Genomic DNA, 18157 nt, shown 5'->3' with positions numbered 1-18157 from the left:
TTCACTTTTAATCTGTCTTGTGCCAGCTGATGAGGGCAGCCATACACACACATACACACAGCACAGGCACACACTCTTGCAGGCATACGGAGACTGTCAGGCTGTTAGGCGGCGTCAAGCGCCTAATCCCTGCTACGGAAGCCACATTTTGAGTGTGCCACACACACACACAGACAATCATACAGTTACTCAGATAAGTATATGCTTACTTACTCCCACATAACAGATACGCACAAACACACACACACATACGTACTCATCACATCCAATCATCAATCACATGCTTTGGTGATTCATTGATAAGCTTCGCCCCTAGCCCATCAAGCTTCCTTGCAATGCCGTCTATCTCTCTCTTTCATTCTTTAGAGGCACGTGGGCGTGGCAATCATGTTAATAATGCCGACCATTTGCCTTGGCCATGACTGGCATTAAAGGCCTTTGCCTTTAAAGCAAACTCAAACAAACTTCTAAATTGAAAATAAAAAAATAAAATGCGGCTATGTGTATATATTGTATGTTAAGTAAATACGCGGTGCGAATCGTTTTGTTTATTTAAAATTTTTTGGAAAATCAATTTACAATTTTTTTGCTGTTTATTTTTGATGTGGTTATCCGGGCAGCAGGCAGCGGGCAACGCCGCCGCCGTGTAAACAAATGAAACTTTTACGCTCCTGACATCGACAGATGCGAAAGTACCTTCATCCCTTTCACCCGCTCCCTCTCTCGCTCTCACCATCTCTTTCTGCCGTTGGCATTGCGCGAATGCGTGTATGTGTGTGTGTGCATGTGTAAAAAAGTGCAAAAGTTTTTACATAAAAACGCTGATATTTGGAATCTTGTTTTTATGGCTGTTGTTCTTGTTGCTGCTGCCGTTGCCGGTGCCATCAAGAGCATGCGCCATTAATGTCAGAAGTGTAATTGTTTTTCAATCGCTTTGATAACACACCAACACATACACGTAGAGTGTGCGGCTCACACAAATTTTGCAATTTTATTTCGAGTGTGTATTAAAATCTCTCGTGATTGTCAAGTGCCTTGAAAATGACCCAGAAAAACAAAAACGCTCTGCACACATCTTTGGGCAAAGCTGCTTGTACGATTTAATGCCACAAACGAGAAATGCCTATCAAACACTATAATATATAATGCCACAAAGGTGTTCAAATTAAAATCTATGCCAAGCACTTGGCAGAATGGAATGCTGCCAACAATTTGTATTGCAAAAATGTCTAGTATATATTGGCATTTGATAACGGGTTTGAACTCAGTCATAACAAACCTTCATTGAGCACATTTAGACCTAGTTGGTGACCCATTCGTAATCAGTTGATAACAATTATAATTTGATAAGCCTAATGCGACAGATTATAACGCTAAGAGCCAGAGACTTGAGTCATAATCTCAATTAGAAAATACTCGTAATAAACTATAATTAAATCTTGGTAATTATGTGAAGAGCCTCAATGCTGATAGGAATCCGATTCCCCAGACATTTATTATATTTCCGAGCTATTTCCTGCTTCCTGAATTACAAAAAAAAAGATGGAGAAAAAATGAATTTTTAATGGACTTAGAAAAGAACTTTTAGCCAAGAGCTAAAACGTCTGCATGAAATTCTTGTTGACAAGCTGTCCTGGATTGTATTTCCTGCTGTCATTCTCTTTGCCTTTGAAATGCATTATCTGAAAGTTTATGTTTTCCTTGCATTTGCATATCAACATAAGTACGAGTATTTATGCAGAAAAAGCCATATAGATATCTGTAAAGCCTGAAGCTTGCTTTTAATAAGCACAGTCAGTTTCAGGTTACGGACGACACGATGTCGACGACGACGACGAAGACGGAGCTTCGGCTGGATAACATTTGAGAACGTGCCAGAAGCACCGCAATGTAAGATTTGATAAAAAAAAAAACAACGAGCACTAAAAAGACAGAAGAAAAAACCAACAAAAACTAAACTCTGAGGCAGAGGCAGAGCAACTTCTGAAGGTTATAAAATAATAATGAAGTCAATTTCAATGACGTTGCGCCGTTGCTCCCCTTTGTTGATATTTGTTGTAAAAGTTATGTTGTTATTGCTATTAAGATTGTTGTTCGTGTTCTTGTGGTTCTGCCGTATTGCCATTATTGTTGTGGACAGAAAAGGGCAGAAACAGCAGCAAAAATAAACAAAAGCCGCGCGTCACGTCATTTCCTGCAGCCATTTTATGTCTTGCTTTTGATTTCTCTTGTTCTGACCCAGCTACCGATTCGGCTGATGTTGCTGCTGCTGCTTCTGGTTCTTGTTTTGATTCTTTAAAAGGTAATATTTATCGGACAGTCGCTTAAAATGCTTATTGTACATATTTTTATGGCAATTAGACGCCGATTTTCATGCTGTTATTGCTGTAAACTCATAATGAACATCATAATAATACGCATACGCCCCGTAGTACTTTTATTTAATGGCACTCTGACTGTGTTATTCATGCGTTTGGAATGTAAACAGAATAACTATTAGGCAGGCCATGTGGCATCTAATAACTATGTTAAAAGATTATGGAAAACGAGAAAAAGAAAGCAAATAAAATTTAAGGCAGTCTAATACATGTTGTCAAAGTAATTGGAGTCGTTCTGTGTAGGCAAGACGGAGGTAGAATCCTTGGATTTTAATTCAACTTTTATTTTAAATGTAATATCAGCATCGAGTTGTTTCTTTTGATATTTGACTTGAACAAAACCAACAGCCATTGAAAAATCAATTACAGCTGTAAACTGAGTCTGCTCAATGCAATACAATTCGAGAATACTTTTGAATTGCGAACAAACAGCCTTAAGCTCATTGAGCAGGCGGGTTAAAGGCGTTAATTAGACATCGAGTAGCTTACCTAACCCGGTTTTAAGAACCCAATCGACAAGTCAAACTCTTTGAGTAGACGACGAGCATGTTGTTGCTCAACAGTGTATCCATTGTTAAGCGCTAGAGTGTTGTGGTGAACACCATGAGATAGGTGAGCGGCAACAGAAAAAGCAACAGCAACAATACAACAAAGGCAACAAGAAGAGCAAAGAGGATGAACATATAAACTTGAACTTACGCCAGCTTTGCAATTTTGCTGAATAAGTGCGGCTGTGTGGGCTTCATTACACTTGATTTCTCGTGAACTGCAGCGCGCAAACACTCACACACGGAGTAGACTCATAGATTAAAAGAGCGCTTACTTTATGCTTCGTTAGGCAGCTTGGACGGGCTGACACGGCTTCGTCCTGGCGTCAAAATGCCTTGTCTGAGAGCCCGGCATGAGCAGTCATATGAATGCTCAGGCGCGCCATAAGAGAACAATGTAACAGGAAATGGGACCAGAGGGGAAAAAAGTGGGTGGAGAGCTCGGCAAAGGGTCTAAGCAGGCTGTAAAGTACGCTTGTCACTCAGAAAAGGCAGGCAAACAGGCGGGCTGCCGGCGACAGGATGTGGTCACAGGATGCGAAGCGCTTGTCTAGTGCGGGCTGCAAGCGGGTGACCAATGACCGTACCGACGACTGCCTGAATGACAGACACCTTTGTAAACAGCCGCACAGCATACACACGCATACACGCACACAAGAAACCAGATATACACACCACGCATACAGCAAAGGAAAAGAAGGACCAGCATAAACAAATCCAGGCGCATAATGAACTTGCCGTTGCTTTCAGCATCCATCTGAGCATCTCTCAATGCTGAGACCTGTTGATGGGCAGAAAAACCGTCGCAGAAAAGTGAGCAACACTTTTTCGTACACATTTCGCCAGGTGAGTCCATGCGTTCTGTGAAGCAGCACAGAGTGCCACATTGTGTAAGCCATTTAAATGTTATCCCTTCGCTTTTTCGTGGTCTGCTTGCATAAACCGCAAACCCGCTTGGCCTGCAGCACTCGCTTCGGTTTGCATAATTAACCAAAAAACGGCGCCCGACCACAGCAAAGCGACAACGGCAGCGGCAAAAAGGCCAACCAGAACAACAATGACAAAAACGAATAAACAAAATGAATAAACAAATTTATGAAGCGCAAACCGCAAGCTTAAACGCTCCACTCTACGCTCAAGCTCTCGCTGGCTTTGATTTAAATTCAACACAGTTTGTATGTTGAAGTTGTTTCTCTCCGGCCGATGAGAGACACAACATTTTCCTTTGCATAAATCATGGGCAACGATTGATTATGACAAAAGAAAAGGCAGCGATTGCAAATCCTCTGCACGTAGCTCATTTATTTATGTATTTTTTCATGCCACATTTTATACACACAAAGGTACAAAATCCACTTCTACTCCACCATCCCCTCCCTCTCCCGCTCCGATGCCAATACAAATGACAGCACATTAGCCGCAGCGGATGTTGGCCTTTTCATGCCTGACTGCTCGCCCACTTGGCCAAAAAAAAAAAGAAAAGAAGAGAAAGAACCACAGTCATAGAAACATGAGCAAACAAGTGGATGGAACCCCAGAGAACTGACCACTGACCACGAAGCCTGGAGGCAGCACATAAACGTCAATAAATTCATATGAAGTTATCTCTTCCAGACAGCTTAATGCGCATTTTTATCGCCTAATCTAGAGTCGACTTTCCTCAGTTTTCTTTCTTTTGTGAAATTATTGAAATATATATAGCCAAAAAAAAGAAAATATCTTGTTTTAAACTTACCTCAAATCTCTGAAGTGCAATTTACGTTTCAATTGAGTTTAAACGGTCTGTGAAAAGAATATAGAAAAGAAAGAAATATAAGTATATACACACCTCTTTTGTATGTAAACAAATAGTAATTTTAAAATTTAATCGATGCTCGTAAATTTAAAAATTGCTTTAGCATACTTTCACAAATGGTGATTATATTCAATGCTCGATTTAATCTACAGCATATCTGTGGTTAGTTGAAAACATTAATTTACAAATAACGTGCAGTAGTCCCCAGTGAGCTATGGGCTAAATGTTGATGACCGAGGGCCACTTGGTTGCTATGAGTACGACCCCAAATAAAGTCGCATATGTTGACTGCTGACGGCAGTTGATGAACCTAATAAACTCTGAGCGAAGTGCCACTCAGGGCTCAGATGCCGGCAGCCAAAATGTTAAATAAAATTGAAGTACCAGATACATTCGTTTGCCCCACAGCCGTTTGCCGTTGTCGTTGTCGTTGCTGTTGCCATCGCCATTGCCGTTGTCGACATAGGCGGCAATTCAAAAATATCTTTTATTGAATCTCGGTAACCCAAACAAGTCGAATAACTTGTAACTGTAGGTCGGATGTGGAAGGCGGGGCGGGAGTGAGCATAAAAAAGATTAGCAAAGGCCTCAGTAATGGGTCATAGTAAATGTATGTGTGAATTGGAGTATCGGTATGTATGTATATGAATATGTGTGTGAATTGTTCATGTGCGTGTGACCTGTTTGGGAGTGCGTGTGTGTGTGGAAAGTGCTAAATGTTCTCTGGGATGACAGCAGTCATGACGTTGATCCACACTCGACGAAAAGCAAATACACTCGGTCCGTAACAGACACTTGCACAACTGTCGAAGTAAATGGCTTTGCATCTCTCATATAGTATATTCGAGTAGACATGGCACATTTATAGTTTGTATGTCGGGCATGTATGAGATATGTATTTTCTGAATGAAATCAGCTTGAGGAATAGCGCAAGGTAGCCTGAAGGCGACCACTTTGGCCCCCCCATTTTGAATTGGATTTCTGTTTCACTTGCAGCACTTGCACACAATATGCAATGCATCTCAACTGGCAGCACACTTTCGCCCACACACACTCACACACACACGAGTCTCACCCACAGTCTCATCCACTGACAACCCCAATGCATTTCGGCTGTTGCATTATTTATTGTTTTTTATGTCATGGCATACGTGATTTTGCATAAATTGCATCGCCCACACCGAAAACCCCTCATATAATTCCCACCCTCACCATAGTTTGTTCTTGTTCCTTCATTTTTTTCCTGCATATAAAAAGTACGTATTAAAAGGGCAGAGTTGCTAACGTGCCAACTTAAATGTTCAATTATTGATGGCAAATCCTCAATAAAGTCGCTTAAGTAAATGCAGCGGAATGTAACAAAATCGAAAGCCGATAATAAATATTTAAGTGCATTTAAACTGGGTAAAAAACGGAGCTTCAATCCTGTCGTGCTGTATGTAAATGTATAGCTTTAAGTGATGCCAAATAATACCGCATAGAGTAGATGGTATTTTCCAAGCACTACTTATTTAATTGATAATGTATTTCTTTTCAAAGTTGTTGGGGCAACCAGCCAAAGTTGCCCGTCGTGAAAATGGAATAATATATGGAACTTTTAATCGCCTTGTTGGCATTCTAGGAACGCACTCCTTACAAATGGTAACCAATGAGACCGCATACACGCACTCTTTATAAACACATAAATTCTCAAGTAAATGTACTGTTAAGCCGTATTTTTCACACCGCCCAGCGACAAAGTGTGAATGGAATTCTGTGTTTGTATGTGTATGTCTCTATATATATGGCCCAGCTTGGGACTCTTTCTCGAAGCAGAAAGAAAAAAGTTGTGCAGAGAGCTTGTGGGGCAGATGGCTAAAACTATAGCAAAACACCATTAATGCAAACATTACGTAACTTTAAATGCAGCCAGCAAAGTAAGCGAAGGGTCCGCGATGAAGCGAATAGAAGCGAATAAGAGCACGAGGCAGCTGGAAAATTGTGTAAATAAACGATATTGAATTTGCTGCTAGATGGGCAATAGGTAGCTAATAAAGAGCAAACAGACACGCAGCTGGCTGCTGTCCAGCCAAAAATATCGATTACAGGACACGCGACACGGCGCATTCAGGGAAAAACTCTGAAAACACTCCGGGAAAACTGTGCTTAGAGACCGCACGAAAACACCAAATACAAATACTGACAGCTAGCAGCAAAATTTACAACAACTTCAGCCATAAAAATTGAAACGGTAGCCGTAAAAACAAAAAAAATGTGGAAAGCAACGTTGGGGTAGGCATGACCCCCATATAATATCAGCACTCAGCAGGCAGCAAGGCAACGAGGCAGTCATGCCCGGCTGCCGGGCATTTGCCGCGTGGGAATGGCTGAAGGTAGACACCGAGTTGCTGATGCTGCGCCTTGGCTGGGTGCCACTTAGCGCCAGTGGCGCACAGCTGCACCACCAGCAGCAACAACACATCCCACATGCAAAAGTTCATTTGGGGCCGGCAGAACAGTTTTTCGTTTTGGGCAACTTTTGTGTAGCGGCAAGTTTTGCCATCACATGCGGACCTCTAAGAGTTGCGCCAGATGAGGCAACGTCAGCATACAGCAGCCTAGGGTTGCCATTATCCAAGTACCCAGTGTGCTACTATGCCACTATGTTGAGTCTGTGTGTGTATGCGGCATGTATTCTTGTAGCACACTCTCTAATTTCTTGCAGACATTGTGCACATGGTCACTGCCGGCCAATTTAGCTTTTGCTCTGGCCTGCAAACTATTTCGAAATAATATTATAAAAAGAGGCATAAAGTCAAGCTGAGCAATTTTTATGTTTGTTCTTGGTTCTTTTCTTATTTTTTGACTGATTGTTTTCTTCTTTTTTTGTGTGTCTATACCATAAACGTTTAGTTTCCAATTTTCTAAACGGAACATTTAGTTGAACAAACGATTTGAACTTTCTGTAGCATACTTTTAGGGGCACAAGGAAAACAAAGAAGCTGAGCACATGCCTGGCAACTGTCTGTACATTAACCTAAACAAACACAGACACACGCATATGCCCCTTTTCTAACTGTCGTTTCACCTCCACCCCCCCCCTCCCCGTAACTTTTGCCTGAAGCTATGACACGCGTACGCTTAGTGCTTAGTCTTAACCCGAGGCTATCAAATCTTGTAGCTGACATTTATGTGTGTCTTACTACGGCAAGTCTTAATGTGTTAGCCAAGGACAAGGACCAACTGTAGTCCAAACACACACGCATACTATATGAATGAATATGGCTGTGTGTGTGTGTGTGTGAGTGGGTGTGTGGGTGTGTGGCACATTCCCTCGTCTACAGCTGCATGGCCGAGTGAATGTGTGTACTATATATAGTCCGTGCTTGTGCTTTTGTTGACATTGATTGCATGTGCGTGTGCGTGTGCCTGTGCGTGTGTCTGACAGTTGTCCCAACAAGTTTAATACTCTTAATAGTGCGATTTTAATTGAATAATATGCAATCGTTATACCGACAACAACAACTACGACAACAAAAAACAACACCATCAAACAACCACAATCCCTGTCGTCTCTCGACTTTCCTCTTTGCTTACTTGCTGGAAATAGCATCAACTTTCTCCCCATTGAATACGATTTGTGCACATGACATTGTCGAGTTTGTTTTGCCCACCCATCCTCCGATCTCCGTCTGCCAAACTATGAGAATGAGTGCTATTCACACGATTTAGTAGCCTTATAATTGTCAATGGTCCATTATGGAGACATTGACTGGCCTTTGCCTCTCTCTCCACTGACCGATGGCGCCTGTGGTTACGTCAATCACTTGACTTGACCCCATGACTGTTGTGGCTACTGAGATGGCATCGTGAGGGCACGAAAGCATCAAGTAACATCTACCAAATGTGACACAAGACAGTGTTTAATTCTACTAGAGTGTTGGGTGCAATTCCACAATAATTTAATTGCCACTAAAACCTAACTAAGTCAATCGTCGTCAATCCCAGTTTAATAAGGGTCTTCATCGAATTTTCGAGACTACATAAAATTTTATATTGTCGTATTTGTATTGGTTTTCGGGCGCAAATCACGTGTTCATTCCTATTTCCTGTGGGGCAGACTCACTGCGGGCGGTCTGCTCCTGATGGTCGTTCCAATTATTATGAATTTGTTGTGTTATGCTATGAACTGTTCCATGTCGACCAAGGGACAACACAATGTTTCATGCATATTTCTTTTTTATTGATATGATCTGAACGCAAACAAAGCGGAAGTCAGCGAGACACATTCACATTGAAAGGGAGCTAAGATGCGTGTGTTTGTGTTGCGGCATATTTGTTGATATATGGAAAATCAATAAGTTAATGTATTTAATACGTGTACCTTAAATGATTTCGTATTATTTCCGCGTGACTTGCGGTGACTTGCCGATGGAGCCCCTGCCTTAAAGTAGACAATGTGTTTTGGCATTTCAATTAAAATGCCATATATACACACATAATATGTATAAGCGTGGTGTATATGGGTCGTATGAGTGCGCGCAGTAAGCAAATATTTATATTGTGTCTTGGGGGACAGACATTGTCTACTGCTGCTGCTGTTGTTGTTGTTCTAGTTGTGTGCTTATGTTATAGCAATAAATTAAATTAGATTTCAATTAAGCCATGGAATAACAAATGTGCCACAAATAAACAAAGCATTAAATCAACGTGCACATCTCTTGAATTTTAAAGCCACAACCAAGAACAAGACCCTGTTGCAGACTCGGCTGCAATTTGACAAATAGCTAAAACAAAGCGAATCACTAAGAAATTAATTTCTTGTGCTAGTGAAAAGTAATTGGAAGCAACAAAAGACAAAGCCTTGGCACACATACAGGCAGCAGCAACGGGTTAGAAACCCAGGCCAGATGCCTTCTGCATTGCTTCCTCGACCGCAGTCCCTTGGTTTGACAGCAACAAGCAGCAGACTTTGGCTGTTTGCAGAGGAGAGGAAGTTGGTCACAACACGCTTTAAAATGTCACATGAACAATATGTACAAGATATGCATGCACCAGAATAAAAATAAAAATAATATAAACAACAACTCAAACGAATGCGAATAAGCAGGAAAAAAGAACAGAGAGTGCGACGGCAAGTAACAAGAAATTGAAAACGGAAGGAAGCACAGAACAAACAAGCGCATGACATGCAAAAAAAAACAACAAGAAGCAGGCAAACAACCTAACAACCAAAGGACTAGAACAAGTCGATTTCCATTCTCTGTCTCAGTCTGAGACTGAGACTGAGTCGGCTGAGCAACCCGCACAGGAACTGAAAATGCGCTGATAAGCGAGGAGAGTGCACACCGGAAGCAAAAACACAACCCAAGGGAGCCAAAATGTGGCACACCAGCAAGAGGAACGAAGGAGAACAGAGCATGCACATAATATTTTGAGCGAAACTCTAATACCCTCAATTTCTATCTTTAAATGGTTGCAAGAACAATTTGAATTTATTGCCATCGCCAATAAGACAATATTTGAGAAGGGATCGAAGTCTCTGAGAGTCAAAGATAGCGCATAAATGGTAATTTATGAGGAATAAAATATATATTGTGTTTAAATATGAGTGTACTCTGATAGTCGCTTAAGACATAATGCACTACAAGGAATTGTCCTTAAATAGAACCATCGCACAGTTATTTAATTGAAATAAATACAACTGGATGAGCTAGATAAATACTTTCCATCTTCGTCAACTTAAAGCTGTCTTGCTTTTTGAGTTTGTCATTCAACTTCTAAGCTTTAACAAAGAGCAAAACTGGCGTTTAGGTCAATGGGGCGCAACGGGAGCTGTGAGATGGCAAAAGTTAAAGGTAACTGAGATGCCGCGAGTAAAATGTCAGCTAAGACGAAACAACCAATGGACCCATGGTGCTGGGGGCCTGGTAGATGTCATGGTTCGGAGCCATTAGCACGACCCAATTGATGGGAACTGCTCATAACAAGGCAGGCAAGCAGGCAGGCAGGCAATGTGTGAGGTAATGGCGATGATGGGAAACGTGGAACAAAGACTAAAAATCAATAATGGCCATTAAAATGCAACCCAGAAAACAAGAACTGCACAAAAAAAAGAAGAGAATTATGTACTAAACGATGGTTGTTGCATGGAAGGCTGCGATGCAAAGGAATGTTAAGTTCATGCAGCAAGGTTATAGGGGTTATAAAAGGACCTTTAATATATGTGAGAATATGAGTTGCGTGCACGATGCGGATTTGCTTAGGCGCTGCACTTACAACCCCCATTGTAGATATTATGACCGAAAAAATAAAAAAACACCCATAAATTGAAGCCCAGGGTTAAAATGGAACTAGCAAAATCGTTGTTTAGTTTCCTGATCGATGCTAAAACGCAACGCGTGCCATTTAACAAGGTCGAGGACAAATAACGCTGAAAAAAAGCGACACAAAAAAACCGGCGAATTTATGACATGTCATAAGGGGAAGTGGCTGAAAGTGTGGCTGCCCACATACATATATGAACGCAAATCTGATGCTAAATTCGCTGTAAGATTTATGTGAATGGCGTTGCCGGCACCGAACAACATTTGTACACATATTATCTAGCAAGTACATATGCGCGCTCGTCTTGTGTGGGTGGCAAGTGTGTGCACACACATATGTGTGTGTGTGCAGCACCCACGACAAGTGCAGCTCCAGCTGCAATTCATTGCTGGAGGTGTCGCTCGAACTGCGCTGACAGCACAGCAAAGTGCAATTAGACGTCGCGACGGCCAAAAAACGAGGTCGACAACAAAACTCCAGAAAAAAAGAAAAAAAATAGTAGAATTTAAAAAATAAATACATTTACTATTTGATGCAAAAACAATTGTTGAATATTCTAGAATATAAATGCGCTATTCTGTGTACACTCTGCATTCAATAATAAATAATTAAAGCCAATTAGCATTGTGTGTTAGTTGAATTCGTGTTAAATATGAATTGGAATTGCGTATGCAGTTTCCCATTTGTGCAGACCATCAATCATTCATGAGCATTCCCTATATGTATGCAGCTAATTTGCATATGATGCTGAATCAACCCGATAAAGTTTGCCCATTGTTTTAAGTTTGACATATTTTTTCATTAACGTTTTCGTACACATAATACATTTATTAATATCTAACGATAAATGGCAATTACAGCAATTGCAGTGATAAATTCATGTATCTTTTATGCAGGTCATCATTTTCATAGTTGAACAAACTTTAATCGAAATATGGTTATGGTTATTTCAGAGGAAAATTGTACCAAGTTTGCAACTCTGCCAGGCAATCAATTTCCTCTAATTGCTAATAGCTGCAAACTGCAGACTGCATAATGAAAATGGGGGAAAATGACGTTGGCAATTTCTGTAATGCAGCAGCAGAAACATTCTCATGGAAATGAACTCATGACATTCAACGTACATTCACAGAAGCATAAATAGTAATTTGTTGCTCGAATATTTTCACGTATTCTAGAATATAAAACGTATCGCTTTTAGTTTGTTGATTGTGTGATTAATTTGGCTTTTAAATTATAGATAGCAATGAGTTTTTAGATCTATTCACCTTTCGATATAGTATCTACAAGCAACAACTAATGGACGGCCTTGGAAACTAAAGTTTTATCAGTACCAAAATAGTTAAACGATAGTGAAATAGTCGAGATTACAGGTCAGGTTGAACGTCCGTCTAGGTCAGGAGAACCACAAATAATAAAAACAAGCGTGTGTAATGAATGATACACATATTTTTACAAATACTATGAGAAAAATGCCAAGTAATATTAATAATATATTTCGCGTGGACAAATAAATGAATATGACATTTATTTTTATCACTTTGTTACCGAGTCAATGACTTTTATGAATTGCGGTCGCGCTTTCGCTGCGGCGCTAGCTGTTACCGTGCGGCAGGCATTGTTGATATTACGTATACGCACTGCTGGCCGCAGGCAATAAATGCGTAATTAAAGCGTCAAATAAATAATTAGCCAAACATTCCAATGACGTGCTGGTGGGTGTACACTGTACATACATACAAAGGTACCAACGATGAGTATGTACCCAAATGCAGCCATTATGCGTGGAATAACACATCAATTTACAATCGAGATACCCGTATTTTGTACACAATCTCAACCGGCTCCTCATAAAACACAATACAAAATGTGTTTTCTTTGGCACAAAAGGCCAAACAAATCACATGGCTATTAATTTTTATTAACTAAATCTCAACCGTGCACTCTTAGAGCTAGTCCAACGATCTGGCTCCACGCAACCAACACAAACGCAAAGAATTATATATCAAAATAACAAGAACAAGAAAAAACCCGTTGACTTCTGATATCAAGAAATGGCCAGCGACGAACCAGCCAAAACAAAAGAAAAAGCAAAAGTGAAATCAGCTTATCAGTAACGTAATTAAGAAGTGATAAAGAACACAGCCACGCCCCCGCCAACCATCCCCCACACCGTGAACCACACACATGGAGAACCGCCAAGCGGCGCCGCTATTTGGATTCTATAAATGTGCGTGAGGTTGCTGATAAGTGCAGGCCGTTCTTATATTTACACACACATACTACGATATGTCCGATGGTAATATCAATTTAGATTTGAATTTAATTTATTTACACTGCCATATATATATATATATATATATATATATATATATATTCGAGAAACGGTTAAATGTTTATTTAGGGCGGCGAGTCAATGAATAAAATCAACTGATTTAGTCACTCAATACGGGTGACTAAACATCTGCTGCATATGACAAATATCAAATATCATTTCAGATTACTGAATACAATACTTTGGACAAATGATAAACACACTTCAAGTCTATGAATATATATTAGCAGTAGCTAAGCAAGTAGCAAAAGCAACTGAATTACCCCATACAATATAAATAGTCAGATTATTATTATTATTTTGGCCAAGAAGTTCTTCGATTCCTACAATAGATAGAAACGTTCACCTTGTTCAAAAGTATATTTAAACTTTTCCACTCAGCGATAGCTAATACAAAGAAAACTTGTTCAGCAGCAAACGCGCAAAAAAAGCCTGCTGTTGACGTGAAGTAAGCTTAACTTACTTAAAGGCATTAGGTTAAGCCATAGCACATTTTCGCTTTTCCATCAGCATAATAAGGCCGTGCAAGAATCGATCAATCGCCAAACCATGACAAACAAAAGTTGGTCGATAAGATATCAAGAAAAAAACAACGCCCCCATATCATCATCAGCTGTGTGTCTAGTCTAAAGACAGCTCACGAAATTTAATTGACCAGCTTATTTGCATATGCAGCGACAGCATTTCTTAATCTGCTTAATTGAAAGTGTTTTAATTTGCGGGTCTCAGTTGCAGATTACGCATACGCCTCGTCTGCCGCACAACACGACGTGAGAACATAATCCCCTCTAAGGTTGACCTCGTTATGTGCATAGCTTCAAAGTGTCGTTATTCTTGCTATCTGCGGTTGCAGACAAATTCAAATTCCAACTTGAATCATACGTAGTTCATGTTCTCGCTTAATTGCATGGTCAGTGTCAATGCCAGGCGGCAGTAGCTGCAATTGTTGTCGTGCAACAGCAGCTAATGGCGAATCGATTCACAGACTTTTTTTTATTTTAACAAGTGGTCACAAGTGGCTCTAAAGCCCCCACAACAACAACAATAACAATAGCAATAAATACGATATGAAGCAACAACTATTGCTAATCATCATAATAACGGACAAGCTTTTAATTGCCTGCTGCATTTGATTACTTTGTTGTTCAAACAAACAATAAATACAGTTAATAAATATTTGCAGAGCTCCATCACACTGCAAGTGAGAGATGATATGTGACTTTTCACTCAGCAGTCAATCATTGCTAATATCGAGAAGTCAAATACTCATTTTAAATATATATGATATGGGTATATTAAATAATCTCACATTTAATAGCTAGAAGACTGTGTAGAGTATAAGACTTTGACTTTGACTTACGGTTTGTTTATAGGCCGCTAATTAATGGCTAAAGCTGATTACATTCAATTAGCGAGCGCTTCAACTTTTGCATTGGGCATGGCAATTATACAATCAGGTGAAAGATGTCTACAATTAGTGCAGCCCCCCGCGCACAACTCCGCCCACCATCTCTGGCTGGCCGGTTGGCTGGCGGCCATATATGCAATTAGCCGACAGAATGAAGTAGCGGCACTCGCGAATGTCTGGCGAGGCATTGGCTTTGATTAATGGCAACATGGAGCTGAGAACCAAACACACAGACACAAACACTCACGCAAGGAGGCGCAGGTGTATCTATATATACATAATACCACATAAAGTAGCTTGTACAATGTATTGCCACTCAGGCAGTTTGGAGTACAACATTAAAAGCCCCGTCACACACACGCATACATTTTACATATATAATGCACCCTTGAGACTCGGCCAATTCATTGAAGCCAAGACGGTAATGGAACCATTGGCTTGGAATAGTGGGGAAGTGCAGTCAGGGATTTCTGGGCACTTAATTCCAACATGTTTCGGTTTGGTTTTGGTCTGCGTTAATGTCCAATCAAAACAGAAACATTCTCTGGCACAATAGCCAAGCAAATGTTGTGATCTGGCAATTTACAATTTAATAAATGAGAAACCAAACACTTGAAGAATTTGCCTAGACTTCCTGACACACAAAATTAATTAATTGCATTCAATCCAAATGTTTCAATAAAACTTAATGTGTCTGTGGTCTTAATACACTTTGTGCCAGTAGTTGAACATCATCTGTCGAACTGCCATCTATGTACCAACTTAAATAGCTTTTTCATTTAATTTATTAATTAAAATATCCTATCTGAGAAATCATGCAACAAAATTTCTATATACAGAAATTGGCTAGAAAATTATGTGTATTTTAAACTTTCAATCTAAATTACTTGATTTTACAACTCAACTGGGAAATAGTTCAAGTCAAGTGTTTAGACTGTCGATGCTTGAAGTTTGCTTTAATTACAGGTGATTAAACATAATTGATTACGAATATTTAAACCGACTACTGGAAATTTGTTCAGCCGATAAGTGTGTCAGCTGGTGCAATTGACCGCACTTTGCTAACTAACTCAATAGGGAAAAGTTTTAAAGCTGATTTGGCAGTATGGTTTGAAGTAAACTTTTGCCAAAACATTTAACTCGTTGACAGGCAAAGCGAAACGCACAGGAGAGTGAAGCAACACGACTCGAAGGACATAAGCCACAGCAGACAATGATCAACTTTGTCAAGCTGCCGGGCTGCTGCTGCTGTGGCTGATGATGAGCAGTAGTCAGAGCGACCGCAGAGAACATCGCTTAAATTCGCAATTATGGCATTTTAATACACTGACGAGGCGTAATTGGCAATTCTGTAACTGCTGCCTGTTGCCTGATGCCCGTTGCTTGTCGTCGCCTTCGGTCGTGTTGGCTGTCAACTGTCGACTGTTGCTTTCGCTCTGCAACCAGCAGACAGCGGGCTGCCTGTAGACAGATGCCGTGGTAGAATTCAAAATTGTGGCAGACCATCAATATTGTCTGGGTGTGTGACACATTGTTGCCGAAAGCGCACACGCTACGTATACGCAATACGTGTGGAGCGTTGCGTATACGCAACGTGCTCGAGTTTTGAGATTGATAGCAGGATCAAATGGTATATCGCAGCATGTTAAGTGGAGTGTTTACGTGTCCTGCTTCTTATTATGCTTTTCCCAGCGTATGAGTGTGTGTGCGTATAGCGTTTTAATTATGCCCATTGTGGGCGCCTTCCACAAGCCACAAAGCTAGCCGATGAGCCAGTGAAGCCAGCTCACGGCAGCAGAAGCAGCAGAAGCAAGGCAACAGTCAGTCCATTCCATGGAGCTTAATGGCAGACATTAATTATGCACAAAATTAAGATATATTATGCACGCTGGAAAGTTTATTATGCCTGCGGCCAGAGTACCTCAGCAAAAACCACCGCTGCAATTTGAATTAATCAATTTAAAATGTAACTGAAAAAATGCCGAGCTTAATTAGTTTTTCATAATATCTATAAAGACATTCTCTTCTGGCGTTTCGTTATATCAATATTAAATTATAAATGCCAACGTTTCAATTAAGCAGCCGCTTACTGTTCTACTGTACTGTAATTCCTGCCCGCCCGGGTCATTCTTGACATGAAGTTGCCGTTAATCCGGCCTTTATGCCACGCCCCTCAGGCGAGGGCAAGAGCAGCTATCGTTGTTATTGTTGCTGTCGCCGTTGCAGTTTTGCCCAATCAATTTAATTTCAATGAATTGGTTGCCTTCTGGTAATTATATTTTTGTTTGTTGTTTTTATTAATTATGGAAATCGCACAAAGCGAATTAAAATTTAATTATTTGATGGCTTTAAGAGCAAATCAAATGATGCATTTAATCGAAAGCCGCTCAACTGATTTTAATTCTTTCCAAATATATGAAATTAAATCGAGTTAATCCAAACATAATTAACTGCAATGAGTATCGATAGCAATTTACATTGAAACCCAATATCAACATTTGTTATATATTTGAAAGAGTTAAAATTGTAGAGTACAATATGTTTATATTTGAAAGTTCAAACTTTTGCAATCCCTTCCTGTCTACGCAGACACTCAACAAACACAAAAGAAAGACATAGTTGAAATCCCAAAATAACACAAAAGTAAACCCCAAAAATGTGTGGATAAAAAAGAGTTTATTAGCCTAATGAGCTATTATCCAGGCACCTTATCTCGTCAAAGCTGGAATTTACGAGCTTCTAATTAACTTTTAATTAAGTTGATTGAAATTTAAATTGAATGCGAGCAGACAAAACAGATTTACAAAAGTATCTATTCATTACGGTCATAATAACAACACAAGTATAACAACTAAAATATCAAAATCTAAAACTTGCATAATAATACACAATAATTAAAATGGTACAAATTAAATTTAGGTCGTATTGCAATTTAATTCTGTAATCCTATTATGAATTCAAATGCATGCAAGCACAATTTATTCATGCATTTCAATTTTGTATTTACAATAGAAGTTTGGGTGCAGCTGTGAGCTCAAGTATCGCATTTTAATTGACTTCGAATATTACTTGAGCAAATTTCCGGCCTGAAAACAACAAAAGAGGGAGAGAGAATGCGTAAATGCGAGTGAGAAAGACCAAACTAAAGACAGGGTTAATAAATATGTTTGTGTATAATCAAGGACTCAATTGGACCTTAAACTGGAATTATGACTGTAGGCATTCGGTTTATTGGAATCATGATGGATGGATTGATGTAGATCTCCACGGTTTCTCATTAGCAGCGGCAACTAATTAACATAAGTAATTTGCTTTCTGCTCGTCCAAGAACTGCCAGCCACATTGACATTGTAAGGACTTTAGGGGATAGCAAGAATTACACCCAGA

General features: G+C 39.9%; 2 protein-coding genes across 2 annotated transcripts in view; one reads left to right on the top strand and one right to left on the bottom strand.

Moving 5' to 3' along the window:
- LOC133837221 (serine/threonine-protein phosphatase 2B catalytic subunit 1) overlaps positions 1-18157 on the top strand; it is a 109309-nt gene that overhangs the window by 54647 nt on the left and 36505 nt on the right. The window lies entirely within an intron of this gene.
- LOC133836748 (5-hydroxytryptamine receptor 1) overlaps positions 1-18157 on the bottom strand; it is a 54329-nt gene that overhangs the window by 31419 nt on the left and 4753 nt on the right. The window contains 1 exon segment of the mRNA XM_062267337.1: positions 4662-4708. The gene's annotated coding sequence lies outside the window, so the exon portion shown is untranslated.

Source organism: Drosophila sulfurigaster, chromosome 2R (genome assembly GCF_023558435.1).
Source record: "Drosophila sulfurigaster albostrigata strain 15112-1811.04 chromosome 2R, ASM2355843v2, whole genome shotgun sequence".
Classification (NCBI taxonomy): domain Eukaryota; kingdom Metazoa; phylum Arthropoda; class Insecta; order Diptera; family Drosophilidae; genus Drosophila; species Drosophila sulfurigaster.
The sequence above is the reverse complement of the archived record's forward strand: the minus strand, read 5'-3'. Positions and strand labels throughout refer to the sequence as shown.